This window comes from Lissotriton helveticus, chromosome 3_1, assembly GCF_964261635.1.
Source record: "Lissotriton helveticus chromosome 3_1, aLisHel1.1, whole genome shotgun sequence".
NCBI lineage: Eukaryota > Metazoa > Chordata > Amphibia > Caudata > Salamandridae > Lissotriton > Lissotriton helveticus.
Window position 1 is genome coordinate 289,035,617 of NC_136061.1, and position 17,116 is coordinate 289,052,732.

Consider the following 17,116-nt stretch of genomic DNA (forward strand, 5'->3'; position numbering starts at 1 on the left):
TACGTGTGGTTCTCAAGCGCTGGTATCTTATATAGATTGTCTTTATTAATGAAAAAATCCCTTTTTCAAAGTCAGACAAACTGTCAGATAGTGGTGGAAAATCTTACTGTCCAGGCCAGTAGTCAGGAGATAAGCAATGCAATAGAAAATGTAACTTACAAATAACCATCTATTTGTAGCTTACAGTTCTGTAGATGAAGAAGTTACTTACCTTCAGTAACCATGTATCTGGTAGAGGCAGTCTAGCAGCAGATTCCTCGCTTGGGAGAAAGCACCCTATGGCTCCGTACGACGTCTGCTCTGGATAGGAGGTAAGTGGAGCCATACAAGTCCCCTCCAGTGCACTGATAATAGCTTATTCAGTGGAACTTCGGCGCGGAACGCAGAAACAGATAGAAACTGGTTGTGGAAACCGTGTGCTAAAAAACGAGGAAAAAATCTTTACAACAAATAAAAAAGGGGAAAAGGTGTGATAATACCAGACGACCATTGAGGAAAAGGCCAAAGTCAATGAAGCACAAGTCATAAAACACTGTGCAGAGGCGCATGACCGTACACATTAAAAACCACCTTCTTTGATCATATACTATGAGAAAAGGGTGGAATACATATAAGGTTAATGAGACCAGACCAGTATATCTGGAAACCCTCGCCACAACAGAAGCAGAATAAGGAGATAGGGAGGACCACTCCAACGCCAAAGGTCAGTCAATAGGAAATAAGTGAACTGAACACCAAGACAAGACCTCTCAGTCATTCGCAGAGCGGGGAGGATGGCAGGGGTGTTAAAGACTGCAGCTATACTATGTCTCTACTAGATACATCATTACCAAAGGTAAGAAACTTGTTTGTCTAATAGAGATATCTAGCCGCAGCTTCCTTAAGTTGTGAATTAGATACCATAGTCATAGTCTCTCGGAGGACGATCTGCGAACCAATCCCACAATAGGTCCAGGAGGACCGGCTGACCGAGATTAAAGATCGACCACACCGCAGTGTGATAAGATAAGAGAGAGAGAGAGAGACTTCTCTTTTAAGGGTGGTAATGACCACAACAAAAATGCAATAAAGTAACATGCACCAAGAATAAGGAGCAAGTTTCCTTAGGCATAGTGGTACCAAAGTACAGACGCCTGTTGTAACCCAACTCCAAAGAAGAAATGCATTGATCAAATTAAACACGCTGCATTTAAAGGGCATTATTTAAATGCATACGTACAGACTGAACTCTGAGTACTTTCTAAAGTGAAGATTGAATACACAGACTGACATCACAGAAGGGGAGCGGAAATACATCGTTCTTCCTTGTCCACAGCTACAGCCTCTCTGGAGCCATGGGGTGTCTAAGACCGCCTTAGCTCATTACGGCAATTATTTTTTTAGTCGAAAGGTATTTAAACATTTAGAGAGGATGCCTGCGATTTACCTTGCTTGACGTTACCGACAGCCCTTCTTCCTGCACCGCTGCTCCTTGCTTCTGCTGTTGACTAGTGGAGGTGGGGAGGGGGGTGACGTGAGTACAGGGCGCAGCAATGCTGCAAGGCAGTAGGAAAGTGAAAGGCATGTAAGGCGCGCGTTTAAAAAATAATTATTAAAAGATGATCCCGCTCTGCTTCCTGCACTGCTGCATCTGGCTTATGAAGCGGAGTAGTGGGGGCGGGAGAGAAGGGTGTCATGTGAGTCCAGGACGGAGCAAGGCTGGAAAGACATACAGGACTCGGCTACATAAAAGTGAAAGCGTAGTATGGTCACTGTTATAAAATGAGTAATGGATGTTTGTAAAGAAGTTTCTGGTCAGCCACCCATAAGACAAGCAGTCTCTGCATGGTAACAAGCAAGTGAAAGTGAAGGAGTCCCCCTCCCCCCTCACAGCATTGCCCACCCTGCTGCTGAGGTATGGGGCCTGGAGTGGAGCTGATGTTGTCTCCGATTGAAGACTAGAAGGTCCCGGCCCACTCTGACTCATCGGACCCCTGACGGCCCAGAGCGCCTGCTGAATGGAGCCTGCTTTTTAAAAAACAAGGAGTACACAAGACGTCAGCAGTTCTTTCATTTAGTTGCTTCCCTATGAAAAGGATCCAAAAACAGAAGAAGCTCGCGAGTGGTGCGCGCGCCACAGCAAGACATGTACTCAATTATCGCGCCCGTGTTTGGGCACGATAATTGAAACCACATGGCCTTTGGTGCGCGTAATAGACACCAATATGCAGTGGATGGAGCAATGAGCCCGCCTTTGACCTATTGCGTGCCGTCTTACTGAAATACACGCATGCAAAGGCCAATAGCGGGACACATAAGGAAAAGCACACGCACAAGCGTGTGCAATTCCTAGGCCACTCTCTAAACCTCATTTTTAGATACTACGGGCCAGATGTAGGTATCAAATACCGGTCGGTAACGGCTGAAAATACTGATTTTCGGCCGTTACCGACCGGTATTTGGATACTGAGATGTAGGGCCACCTAAAATACAGATTCGGTAATTTTACAGAATCGGTAATTTTACAGATTCGGTAAAATTACAGATTCTGTAAAATTACAGATTCTGTATTATGAGATGTAGGTAGCACTGTAATCAGTGCTACAGGGCTTTAAGAATTCGTAATTTACCACCAACTAGAAGTTGGTGGTAAATAATGAAAAGCCTTGAAAAAGCATTTTTTTTGCTTTTCAAACGCTGCCATGTTGCAGACATACATGCCCTTAGGACATGTATGTCTGCAACATGTGCACCCATACACGATTGAGGGGTGCAACAGGGTGTCAAAGTGACACCCTGCCACCCTTCAATGTTTCCCCCAATTACCGAATAGGCATTTACCGATTAGGTAATTGACATTCATTCCTATGGGCCTTATGGGCCTCCAGGCCCATAGGAATGAATGGCAATTACCGAATCGGTAAATACCGATTCGGTAATTACCGAATCTTACCGATTCGGTAATTTAAAAAGAGAAATTACCTACATCCCATTTACTTACTCTTAAATACCGAATCGGTATGATTCGGTATTTAAGAATAGGTAAATCGAGATTACCTACATCTGGCCCTAAATGTCTTGTGCTGCGCGCTGCACCTCTAGGCGAGAGACCTAAAAAACGAACCTTAAATATATAACCTCCAATAGAATATAGACGCCAGACCAAAAACAACAGCAAGTAAGAAACAACTACGTCGGAAGACACATGAGATTTTTCTTTTATACCCCTATGCTCCCCCACCCGTGCTACCCTCTTCACTCCCCCGGGAAACCCATCCCCCATTTACCTGGATAAATGCAGATTCTGCCTGCCGGTGTGCCCTATCTTTTTTTTTTTTTTTAAAACAGTTTTATTGATAGATCACATAGGAATCGCAGAGCTCTGTACTCCAGAGGCAACTGCCAATCAAGTAGATACACATAACGCATTGCAATCCATCATGTCTTTTACATCAAACACTATAAAATGAATGCAAGTAACCCCCCTCCCTCCGGCCCCCCCCCCCCAACACCCCCCTCCCCCAGCCTTCCCGAATCCCCCCCCCCCGCACGGTTCGAACCAATGTCAGCAATTTGTATACACACATCTACAGGCACAGCACGCTCAGACATCCAATATCGGGTCCTGTTCTGGCAGAGGCTCGAGCCAAATGCCCCTGAAATCAGCCAGTTTCCAGATCTTATAGTGTTTCCAAGGACAGCCCCGGGCAAGAAATATGGGCTTCTCCATCCCCATACAAAAATCTAGCCCCCTCTTCCACGCTACCAATGTCGGAGCCCTCGGGTCCATCCATGCCTGCGCTATATCTCGTTTGGCAAATGTAAGTCCCAGCAACAATAAATGCCTCTTGTAGAGGTTTCCCCCCCACTCCATCCAACATATGCAACAGGCCCAGGCGAGGCATACGGGGGAGCACCCATCCAAGGACCTCATCCAGGTCATTCCACACTCCATTCCAGAACCTGTCTAGGTGGCCACAACTCCACACCGTATGTAAGAAGGTGCCCTCTTCACATCCACACCTAGTACAGTTTGGGGATGCTATAAGGCCCGCTTGCCACAGCCTCCACCGAGTGAAATATACCCTGTGCAAGTATTTGAATTGGATCAACCTAAGGCGGACAGAGATGGCCGATCCCCTAGGGCCAGTCCTACTCTTCTAACGCCCCTACATCGTCCTCCCAGGTCCCCTTCAATTTCTGCAAGTCAGAGGAGCAATGTATAATCAGGGATTGATATATGCGAGATATTTTCTTGGTCTCGGTGTCTCCCATAAAGACCCGAGCCTCCAGTGGACTAAATTCCGGAAGAGATGTTAATCCATCCAGATATGGGGCAATAGCATGCCGAAATTGCAAATAACGGAAGAACTGAGTACGGGGCATATGGTATTCTGCACTCAAGTCCTGGAACGACTTGAGCGACGTCCCCGCCATAACATCTCCCAGTTTAGAAATTCCGATATCGTCCCACCCCGCAAAGCCCCGAAGGGCCGCTAGGTCCGGGAAACGGCCAGTCCGCCAGAGCGGAGTTTCTTCAGTCAGCGTCTGCTACCACCCCATTCGCCACAGGGCTTGCCTCCAAACATCAAATACTACCTGCGTCACTGACGGCAGTGCTCTGATACTGCCCTATCTTTAACTGTTGCTGTTTCTAACGCTGTTTTACAATATTGTATCTTCTATAGTTCATGTTGTTGCCCTATACTCTAGTTTGTATAGTGTGTATACATCGTGAAGTCGTGAGTCGTGATCAGGACTCTGCCTCTTACTTTCTTGTTGGTGTATAGGAATGTATTACCAGAAGAAAGAGATTATTGTTTTAGATTACCCAAAAGCTCTTCCGCTTCCTGCACTGTTTTCACATTATACATTATGTTAAACATGATTTTTAGTTGAGCTGGGAATTTTAATTGGACGACAGCCCCCAATTTCTTAAAATCCGCCATTCTCCTGCCAGACTCCCATTGTCGATCCAAAGTGACACATGAGAGGTCTGACATGATCTCAAAAGCAAAGTCCATGGGTTTCAGTGTTTTTTGTTTAAGGGCAGCTGTCAATATTCTCTCTTTTAAAGAAAAGGTTAGGAAATTGATTAGGATTTTTCTACGTTTTGTTCGATTAGGGTGCCTCCTAAAAGGATCTCTATGGATTCTTTGTATATCCTTCATCAGATCTTCTGAATCCTCAATCTGAACCGATTCTTTGATGGGGTATACAATGAAGCTTTTAATATCTTCTACCTCTTTCCCTTCAGGTACATTTAGAAGGCGCAGATTATTACGTCTGAAACTATTCTCCAACAATTCTTATCTGTCTCGGAGCACAGCCTCATCTTTTTTGAGAGTTGTAATGTCAGCTTTAACTGCTCCTAGATCTTCTTTAAGTTCTTCCATTGAGTTCTCTAGAACCACCGTCCTTGAAATTTAAAAGATCTAATTTTTTCTCGAGTGATTCACAGAAGAGTCTGATCTCTCCTTGGATTGACTCTTAGACAGCGAACCCCCTTTTAATGTCAGAGGCCATTATGGAAAATAACTACTCCAAGCAATCGCCAGAGGGGCCATCTCTCTCCAAGGTTCTCCCTATTTCTGTATTGCGCTTACCACTACAATGTTCACATCTCCCAACGCCTGTAGTTTGTACCGATGGGTGTTCCCTTCCAGTGTGCTGAATAAATGAACCTGAGCCTAAAGCTGCGTTCTCTCCTGTAACATCTGAAAAATCGGAGTTGTTTAGCTAATTAATTTGCTTAGATGGTTGCTCAGCTAATTCAGAGTAGTTTGGAGATGCAACTAATGTGGGCATGGGTACAGAGACCACACTAGGGATGAGGGGGAATGGGGGGGAGGGGAAAGAGATTCCCGAATCCATATCCTTTAGATTTAAAGGAGACCGACTTGCTGTTGCTGCCTGCCCAGAGTCTTTCCTTAGGGCTTCTCCTTGTTTTACCACATCAAGGACCTGAGGTAGGGCTTTAAAATATGACCTTAGAGATGGGGTGATTTTTACTTTGGTATCTGCAGGGCAGCCCTTCTTTCTGCTGTTTTTTATGCCCTTACTTGTGTTCTCCTGGAAAGGGAGGAACTTTCTTTAGCGTTACTCTCGGGCCTCTTTATTGATATTTCTTTACTTTCTTTATTTTCTGGCCCCCAGTGCTGCGGACCCCTATGTTGCCCCACGTTTCCTGCTTTTTTTTGCCGATTGCTTCCCTGTTCGTCCCCTCTACTCCAGCCTTCCTCTCCAGCGTGAATACAGCGGCTGCTCTCACTGTGCTGTATTTGCCGCTAACGATCTCGGAACCGTTTCCGGAGAGACAACCTCCGAGGAGACCTTGGGCGGCAATCTTCCGGCCCCATCTTAGTTCAAAGGCGACGGAAAAGCAACGCAGGAGGTCCACAGGCACTCCTACACACATCCCCGGGTAAGTTCTGAGGCATAAAGGCTTAAAGTGTGTGTTGACTAGTCCCCGCTACCGCGTACATCATTCTATGTAGAGGCAGAGCGGGAGCACTACCGGCGGCAAGCGGCCGCTCAACTCTCAGCCGCCATGTTTCCCCTCCTTCAGTGTTCGATTACTGTCATGTTGTCTGTAGGGACCAGGACAGCTTTGTCTACCAGATAGAGTTAATGCCAGAAAAATTGCCAGTAGTTCCAGGTAATTTATTTGGTATTCTTTTTGCCGAGGGTCCCATATATCCTGAATGGTATGGTTATGAAGATGAGCTCCCCAGCCGGTGAGCGATGCGTCTTAGCACTATCTGTGGAACCGTGTTGACGAACGGCCGCCCTTTGGCAAGTTTTGTGCATTCCACCACTGCAGAGCGATGTGTACGGCTGTCCACCAAAACAAAATCTGTTAGCTGACCTTGAGCCTGGTTCTACTGACGTGCCAAACACTCCTGTAAGGGACGCATCTGAAGTCTTGCATAAGGGATGATGAGAATGCAAGAGGCCATCATCCTGATCAACTCCATGAACACTCGAGCTGGTAATAAGTGTTGAGGCTGAAATTTGGATATTAGAGCTTGCATACTGCTTATCCTGAGAGGGTTGGGGTATGCTAAAGCTGTTGAAGTGTTTACTGTAGCTCCTAGGTATTGTTGTGTGTTGGACGGTTGGAGGTGGGATTTGGTAAGAGTCACTGTGCAGCCCAAGTTGTGAAGCAGCTGGATTGTTTTGTGTGTTGCACTCAGCTGCTGTGCGATTTAGCTTTTATGAGCCAGTCGTCCGGATAAGGGAGCACGTGAATGTGTTTTCATAAGTGAGCGGCCACTACTGCGAGGCACTTGGTGAAGACTCTGGGTGCTGTAGTCACTTCTAACAGAAGGACTTTGAATTGCTAGTGTTGACCGTCTACCACGATCCGGAGTTATTTTCTCTGAGCGGGGTGAATGAGAATATGAAAGTGGGCGTCCTTTAGATCTAGAGTGGAGAAAAAGTTGCCATGTTGCCATGTGGAAGTGGTCTTCTGACTGAATGTAGAGGTTTAACGTCCTGAGGTCCAGTATTGGCCTGAGAGAGCCGTCCTTTTTTGGAATTAGAAAGCAGAAGGAGTAAACTCCTGTGCCATGATGATGTAAGGGGACTGGGTTTTATTGCATGTTTTTGTAATAGAGAGAACCTCTTGTTTCAGGAGAGGCAGGTGTTCCGGGGACATTAAACGTTGTCTGGGAGGGATATTTGGGAGAGTAGACGTGAGTTCCAGGCAATAACCATACTGGATCATTTGTCTTACCCACTTGTCTGTTGTGATAGAATTCCTAACAGGTAGGAACAGTGAGAGGCGTTTCCCGACAGGAGTGGGATGATCGGGGGTAAGTGAAGGGAAGTTACTGCTTGGTGGTAGGAGAGTTGCGTGTATTGTTACCACGACCTCTTCCCTTACCATTGTTGCCTCTGTACCCTTCACGAAAGTATCCTCTGGATGAATTGTTTTGATTTGGGCTCTTATAGGAAGAAGAAGGAAGCTCCGAGCTAATGGTTTTGGAGCCAGCCCTGTAAAAGGAGTGACAAAATGAACCTCTAGGTGATTGCAAGGCCCCCATGGACTTGGAAGTGTCCGTATCCTTTTTCATCTTTTCTAAAGATGTATCTACTGCGGGTCCCAAAAGAAGCTCTTGGTCAAAGGGCTGATTAAGTAAACTGGAATACACTTCCTGTTTGAATCCGGAGCCAAGTGTGCCTGCATAGCAAAACGCTGGTATTAATAGCATGAGAGGCAGTATCAGCTGCATCAAGCGCACATTTAATGGACATATTTGTTATTAATTTTCCCTCCAGTATAAGGTCATTAGCTTTGTCTTTAAATTGGTCAGGTAGATGTTGCATTAGCTTTTCAAGCTCATCATAGTGAGCTCTGTCATATCTGGCAAACAAAGCTTGGGCATTGGTAATCCGCCAATGATTTGCAGTCTGACGCAATGCGTTTTCCAGATGCGCCTATGAATTTGGATTCCTTATCAGGAGGAGGGATGTCGCCTGTGCTTTGAGAATTTGCTCTCTTGTGTGCATTAGACACTACAAGAGCATCTAAAGGGACCTTTGAGAAAGTGGCTCTATATATACTGGACCAGAACCCCAGAGGTATAACAGAGGTTAAAGCCAGGTGTGACCTTACTCTATAAAACGGTATCTTGGTCGAGCAGTAAGGCAGTACCAGAGGACAGTGTAAAGCATTTGTTGTTGTTGTCACCAAAGGGTTTCACACACTCAAAGACTGAACTCCAGGCCAATTGTTTTTAGATCAAAGATGTAGTAATTTTATTTCTAGAACCAACAGGCATCAAGATATACTGTTCTCAATATGAGAGGTCTCAGGTGAGTACTTTGCAGAAAGGCAATAAAAGTGGTGAACACAATAGGTACAGGGGTTGCAGTAGGCAACACAATTCTACACACAATTTAGCATTGAGCACAATGGATTTTCTTGTATAAACACAGTTGATTACTTTGTGGATTACTTTGGTAACTCCAGGACTGGCTCCTAGATTCAGTCCTGGGGGCCAAGCTGGAAACAGTTTAGCAAAAACAGTTTAGGTATTGCAGTGATTTTTCAGGAATAAAAAGCTATTTTAAAAGTTCACACTAAGAAACTTTTCTACAGAAATCTGGCAATGTTATCCAATGGGAGAAAATTCAGGTTGCAGGTAAAGTACGATTCAGTACTGGGCTCCTGGGGCCAGCACTGGAGTCTCAACTTAAAACAGGTAAGTAATTAAGTTTCAGTATTTCGTATGATTTCTAAACAATATTTCTAGTTTTCAAAAGTAGACAGAAGAAATTTCATAGAAAAGCAAACAATGGATTCCTATAGAGAAAATACAAGTTACTAGTAACCCCGCTAGGGATTACTTTTGCGGTTCAGTACTGGGCTACAAGGTACAGTACTGGTTCCTCTCCTGATCACAGGTGAGTATTTCGGAATTCGGATGATTTTATATGAATATCTTACGTTTTCAAAAGTAGACAGAAGATTTTTCGAGTCAAAACCAGTCAATGTTATTCAATGGCAGGTAAGTGAGTTACCGGTTTCCTGGTGAGTACTCGACTGGTGAAGTTGTGGTCTCTGGGCATAGACTAAGGGGTCCCCCAGGGTCAGGTAGGTACAGTTGGTTCACCCTCAGCGGCGCAGGGGCAGCCGGGTGCAGAGGCAGTTAAGCCCAATGTTATCCAATGGGGATCAGGGGGCCTCTGGTTGGTGGCTGCTGGCTAGCAGGCCACGCGGCTGTGGGAGCTGGGCTCCTGGTCACTTGCTCAGGGCAAAGGGGGAAACAGGATAGGGAAAAGGGGGAAACAGGATAGGGAAAAGGGGGAAACAGGATAGGGCAAAGGTGGCACAGCCAGCAGTACTCGGGCGGCTGGGTGCAGGGTGCTTTTGAGCCGTCGGGCGCTCAATGTTATCCAATGGAAAAGGTAACAAGGGAATAAAGGCTGCAGGCTCGAGGGCGGAGACTCTCCAGGGGCGACCCGCACGTCAAGAGGTAAGTTGGGATCTTGGAGACAAGGTAGGTGGCACAGGGGGCTGTAGGGTGCCGGGTGCAGGGGTGCCTTTGGGTGTTGGAAAAGCTTACCCTCAGCTGGTCGCGGTTGGGGGGACTCCTGGTTCGGAGTCTGTAGGCGTTGTCTGGTTCATCGAGGAGGGTCTTTGGGCACTGGACTTCAGGTCCCAGTCGCTGGGGGAACGTCCTCGTGATCACTCTGGCACGGGCCGGGCTCGGCAGGTGCAGAGTGGGCTGGTCCGGAGATTCCTGGCTGGCACCAGGGGGGTTGTTGCAGCAGAGCCTCTGCTGATGGGAGTCCCAGTCTTTAAGAGGGTCAAGCCAGGTAGATCCTCTGGGTGTCCCAAGGTTGCTGTCTGCAGGAGTCGCCGGGATTTAGGCAGGAGCAGGTTCCAGGATTGACAGGCCGGTAGGGCTGGGGTCAAGTCAGTTGTTGTCGTCCTGTTAGTAGCTGCACGGCGGGTCTTCTTGATCTTCTTTCTTCTTTTGGTATCGGGATCGGGATCTGAGGAAGGAAGGTTCAGAGTGCCCCTAAATACTCAATTTAGGGGCGTTACAGGTAGGGCAAGGGCAGGGACCAATAGGCCACTGTTCTGGGGTGGGTACACCCCCTAGCCTGCTCCTCTCCTGTGGGAGGGGGGCAGGATCCTAGCTGTGTTTAGGCAGGGCTCCCCATCTTCAAGATGGCCGGAGCCCGGGGTCGTGCTTCACCTAGTCTCCCCCACCTGAGGGGTGGGTTTGGCACAGGCTGGCACACCCCCCTCCCTGACTTAGTTTTTCCCACCAGTCTTCCCACCAGAGTGGGGGTCAGGACTGGTGGGGGCCAGTTGCTGAGTACAGCAAATGGTCTGGAGAAGCTCACAGATGTGGCTGCCTTTGAAGCTGCACCTCGCCCAGGATGTGCACTGTTGCAGGCCCAGGAGAGCGGGGGGTGGGGCTCTCCACGCAGGGGTCCAGCAACATGTTTGCAGTGTGGCAGCCTCTGCAGCCACTCAGCCCAGACGTGGATTGTAGGTTGATTAGGTTTTCAGGGGGCATCTCTAAGATGCCCTCCGGTGGGTTTTACATTAAATCCCACACTGGCATCAGTGCGGGTTTAATGTGCTGAGAAGTTTGGTACCAAACTTGTCAGTCTTCAGTGTAGTCATTATGGTGCTGTGGAGTTCGTAATGACAACCTCCCAGCCCCATATACTCTTAATGGCATCACTGCACTTACAGTGCCCAGGAATGGCCCTGGGTACTGTAGGGGCACAGGGCTCATGCACCTGTGCCCACACCTCTGGCATAGGGCACCCAGCTGGAGGGGTGACTGAAGTATGCCAGGCCAGTGGGTTATGTGGGCATGGCACACAGGGTTGTGTGCCATGTCGACTCTTTGTTTAGTTCTGTACTTAGACACTTAGCCTGCAAAGGCAGTGTGTGGGTGTCAGGGTACAGGGCCCCTGAGAGTGGCACAATAAGTGCTGCAGTCCTCAAGGATCTTCTCTGGTCACCATGCCCTGGGTACCTAGGGCACCATTTACTAGGGGCTGACAGGTGGCCGGGGATGCCAATTGGGTTTTAGTTTCAACACAGCTTTTAGGGAAGGAACACAGTCCCTGGGTACCTGGTCGGCAGGAAAGCAGGGCACACTCAGTCAAAGCACACCAGCAGTTCAGAAAAAAGTGGGGGCATACCAGTGCAATAAAGATCGCACTTTCTCACAGGATCTGACCTTTAATGTACACTGGGTCATTGGGAGCTGCCTTATATTTCTGGTCTACCCTGGTGCTAAGAATCCTGGCGCTGACTGATCAGACTAGGAACAGCATACAGAGAAGAGTATGCAATCCAAAATCTGTTTTAGCCAGTGTACTAAATTGCCCACAAAGTTTTAGAGGTTGGAAAGACTCATTTGAAAAGGTATATATATGATAGATTCTTCCTTCGGCCACATTTTATGCTTAGTAACAAGATGATCTTGGGAATCAGATTTGAAAGTCTGGCATATCGTAAAAGGAGACACGATGAGCCCTCAATTAAGGCTATCAAATTTATTTAACTTTTGGGTACTGTTGTAATGATGCATTTGGAATAGATTTGGCACATGCATGGCAAACACTGTAGGTTTTGACTGACTCTTGTTTAAGGAAGGAATATGCTACTTACCAGAATGCATCTGTTCTTGGCATGTAGGGCTGCTGACATTCATATCTGTGCATAGATCGCCGCCTAGTGTTGGGTCCGGATGATTGCACATTGTTGTCCTGGAAGAGTCTTCGAAGTATCATGAGATAGGTGGCTCCTCCCTTGGACTACAGTGCGCATAGGCATCTTCTCCATCCTCAGATTGTTTTTCGCCATTGTGGCAGAGATGGAGTATAGTACAGTAAGAGATGTCCATGCAAAGAATGAATGCTACAGCTGCGACAGGCACCGGGGAGGCGGGTGGGCGATATGAATGTCAGCAGCCCTATATGCCAAGAACAGATGCATACTGGTAAGTAGCATATTCCGTTCGAGGCATGTGGGCTGCTGAATTCATATCTGTGCATAGAATGTATAGCAGTATCTCCCTAAGCGGTGGCTACCTGTGTCAGCTGCAGCAGTCTGGAAAAGAGTTTTGAGAACAGCCTGTCCTACAGCAGCTTGCTGTTTTGAGTGTACATCTACACAGTAGTGTTTTGTAAATGTATGTGTGGTTGACCAAGTGGCTGCTCTGCAAATTTCGTGTAAAGGAATATTTCCTAGGAAAGCCATGGATGCCTCTAGCTTGCGTGTGGAATGCGCCCTAGGGGGAACTGTTAAGGTGCGTTTTGCCTTCAAATAACATAATTGGATGCACTTAACTATCCATCTGGCTATACCTGATTTTGAAATAGGATTACCCTTGTGTTGTGGGGAGAAGGCAACAAACAATTGTTTTGTCTTCCGAAATCTTTTAGTTCTGTCTATGTAATATAGCAGAGCTCTTTTGACATCTAGAGTATAGCAAGGCCCTTTCAGCTACTGTTTGTGGGTTCTGAAAGAACACTGGCAGTTCTATAGTTTGATTTATATGGAAATGAGATACCACCTTTGGCATGAATTTAGGGTTTGTTTCAAGAACTACTCTATTCGCATGTACTTGAATGAATGGCTCTTGAATAGTTAGGGCTTGCAGCTCACTAACTCTTCGAAGCAAAGTAATGGCAATAAGGAAAGCCACTTCCAAGTAAGAAATTGTATTTCACATGAGTGTAGTGGTTCAAAAGGTGGTCCCATTAGCCTGGTTAAGACAACGTTTAGATTGACTGACTCTTGTTTAAGGAAAGGCATAGTTATTACTAATTCTATTTGGAGTAAAGAATGTGATGCTTAGATTGACTTCAGATTTTCTCTCTAGAGTCTCTTCTAGGCACCTGAGAGCGGGCTTAATGCTGACAACCCAATACTTAGTTTAGTGAAATAGATACTGTATGGGGAACCGGAGAGGTTGGTAGTTGAGTAACTGTCAGAGATCTTATAACTGTAACAGCCGGAATACAAAAATTAAAACAATAAAAACACACAAGTGCTGGAGTAGCATGAATCAAACTAGATGTAATGCCTGTGGGCCTGCAAGAAGGGCTGTGCAAATAAGTAACCAGGAGGTCTAATGCGACCATCCCATCTCCAGGGTTGACAGCAGACAAGACCTGGGTCAGAACGAGCATTCTAAACTAGTCTTTTCACAGAAAAGCACTGAGAAGGCAAAGGTAGAAAAAGGGATTGAGGTTCCTATCCTTTTTGGGAACAGGAAATAACGGAAATAACAACCACATCCTTCTTCTGTTAGGACCCTTCCTATGGTTCCTTTAGCCAAAAGAACCTGCACTTCCTATTGTAAGAGACTGATGGTACTTTTTAGGCTGGTCTGAGTTAGGGTCTGTGGGGGTTCAAGAAATGGTAAGGTGTATCCATGATGAACAAATTACAGGACCTGTAGGAAGCTGGCTCTGTAAATACTATACCAAAGTAAGGTATGGTGTTCACAGAGTCCAGTGGATCCCCAGAGCCTTAAGTAGACACCATCTACTTTAAAAACTGTGACTGATACCCCAGGAGTTCAACCTGGGACCCTATGCACACCTGAGAGTGACCCAACTCAAATAACTCTGCATAGCAAGGAAACTTACCATGGGCCCTAAAGCCACAATAACCCATCTCGAAAAGTTGCTGGCAGAAAATGACAAAGCCATGCCAAGTAGAGCTTCCCCCCCAGTGTGGAACAGGATGATGATGATTTCGAAGTGGTGGTGGAGGATGAAGGCTCTGACACCATCACTACCGCTTCAGATAGAAACATCACTGGATGGAGTGACCCCAGTAGTATCCCAGATGAAGTAGATACTGAAGATGCTAATCTTCAGAAACCGTCCAGGATTATATGCCTAGAAACTAAACTCTTGGTTACAGATAAATATAGCTGATATGAGCCTAGGCCACATCTATGTTGGCATTAAAATAATAAATAGGGAGGTAGAGTCCAGGCAGTAGTGCCTGGTAAACGTATGCAGCGAGGCCCACGTAGCTGCCTGACCGATGTCCGGCAAGAGGACTCCCCATCCCAAAGCAGTAGCGGCGACCATCACCCTGGTAAAATGGGCATGTAGCCCCACTGGAGGCTCCTTTCTAGCCAAAGAGTAGCAAGCTTGGATGCACAGAATGACCCACCGAGAGATGGTCCACTTGTGCACGGCCCGACCTTTCTTGGCGTCAAGGTAGCCAACAAAGAGCTGATCATCCACCCGAAACGGTTGTGTGCGGTTCAGATAGAATGAGCGCGCACGTTTTGGGTTTAGACAATGGAGCCTCTCTTCCTCTTTTGAGGGATGCACAGGCGGAAAGAAGGTAGGCAAAGTGATAGTCTGCCCGATATGAAAGGCAGCGACAACCAAGGGCAGAAAAGATGGACGTGTTCTTAGGACAACTTTGTCCGGATGAACTGAAAGAAAAGGAGGTTTAGAAGAAAGAGCCTGGAGCTCACTCACTCTTCTGGCAGAGGTGAAAGCAACCAGGAAGCAGTCTTTCAAGTGAGAAGACGAAGAGGACAGTTGTGAAGTGGCTCAAAAGGAGCACACATCAGATAAGTCAGAACAAGATTTAAGTCCCACTGAGGCATCACGAAAGGGACATTAGGGAACGTGCGTAAGGCCTTTCAAGAATCTATTTACAACAGGGGACTTGAAAAGAAGGCTAATCCGGAAGCCTTAGAAAGGCTGAAATGGCCGAAAGATAGCCCTTGATAGTGCCCAGAGCAGAGCGCTGCTGGGCCAAAGAAAGAAGGAACAGAAGAACCTCTGAAAGAGGGTCAGAAAGAGGATCCACAGCCTTTGCTGTGCACCATGCAAAAAATGTGTTCCACCTGCAGGCGTATACCGTTTTAGTGGAGGTACGCCTGGCTGCCAAGATGACATCACAGACTTCGGGAGGAAGGTCGAAAGAAGTCAACTGCTGCCACTCCATCTCCACGCATGGAGGTGGAGGCTGGACAGGTTCGGGTGGAGGACCGTCCCCTGCTGCTGTGACAGAAGATCCTCCCGAAGAGGCAGTCGGATCGGGGGATTGATGGCCATGCTGAGTAGCTCGGGATACCAGTATTTTCGTGCTCAATCCGGAGCCACAAGGATGACTTTGGCCCAGTCATGCCTGATCTTCTTCAGCACTCTGGGCAGAAGTGGGAAAGGCGCACAACAGACTGCAACTCCACTCGTGATGAAAATAGTCGCCGAGCCAGTGCCGCCTTGGAAATTCCAACATGCAGAACTGCTGACATTGCGCCTTCTCTTTGGGGGCGAATATATCAAACCAAGCCTCTCCCCACTGCTTAAAGAGACCTTGCGCCACGTCCGAGTGCAGACGCCATTCGTGATCCATTATGCACCGACAGCAGAGTTTGTCTGCCAGGTGTTGAACCACCAAGGAAGTGCCCTGATGTTCCAGTCATGTCCAGAGGCGCAGAGCCTCAGACATAGGGTCCACGACCCCACCTCGCCCTGTTTGCTGCAGTACCTTTTTCTCCTCCATCTTGTGAGTTGCAGCCTACATGTGGCCCAGATTGCAGTGAGCAGAGTCCAGGAAGTGGTAAGGAGACAGACTAGTGCTGTCTCTTCCCAAGACAAAAAGCTGTTTAAAAAACGATTTTCACTTTCTGTGCTTACTGTCTATGCCTGTGGTTGTTACAGTTTAAAAATTTTAGTTTTAGCCTGCCTGTAATTGCATATTTTATCACTTGTGTTGTGTTTTAAATGTGTGGTTTTCCCTGCCCATGATTGCCTTCATTTAGTGTGTTGAATTGTGGGATTTGCAGTCCAACCTCTGTAGTTTGCCCCTCTAATTCCTTGGTGACAAATCAGTTTTCCCTCCAAATTTCTCCTTTGCTCTGTGCTTAGGCCTGTGTGCTCAAACAGTGCACCCCCAGCCTCCATTTTGTGTTCACAAGCCAGTGAGGCCAGCCCCCCTGCCTCCCCCCTCCCCCCAACAGGGATTTTCTACATCAGAGGGTGCTTCTGTGAGCTGTTGAAACTGTATTTACTGGGGCCTGTGCACTTCGTTTTTTGGCCAGCAGGGGGAGTAAAGCTTTATTCAATCAGTATTGTTAGATTTCGAGTTAGTGAAGCCTTTACCTGCTGAAGTCCAAATTTGTGGATTGAGCCTGTCTGTCTCCTAGGAGATTCTGAACAGGAGCAAGCAGCTCCCCAAACCCCGCCCCCAGGCCAGCAGACCATTGGCTATTCAGCTACCAGGCAAGTCTGAGCCCTCCCCTCACACCAGCCCAGGCCCCTAAGGCCTTGCTGGGTGCACCCCCAAATCATTCTCCTCCATCTTGTGAGTTGCAGCCTACATGTGGCCCAGATTGCAGTGAGCAGAGTCCAGGAAGTGGTAAGGAGACAGACTAGTGCTGTCTCTTCCCAAGACAAAAAGCTGTTTAAAAAACGATTTTCACTTTCTGTGCTTACTGTCTATGCCTGTGGTTGTTACAGTTTAAAAATTGTAGTTTTAGCCTGCCTGTAATTGCATATTTTATCACCTGTGTTGTGTTTTAAATGTGTGGTTTTCCCTGACCATGATTGCCTTCATTTAGTGTGTTGAATTGTGGGATTTGCAGTCCAACCTCTGTAGTTTGCCCCTCTA

The 17,116-nt window shown here is 47.1% G+C and overlaps 1 protein-coding gene across 1 annotated transcript in view; it reads right to left on the reverse strand.

Annotated features, from left to right (window-relative positions):
• MED13 (mediator complex subunit 13) overlaps nt 1-17,116 on the reverse strand; it is a 1,439,203-nt gene that overhangs the window by 146,152 nt on the left and 1,275,935 nt on the right. The gene's annotated exons all lie outside the window — the stretch shown is intronic.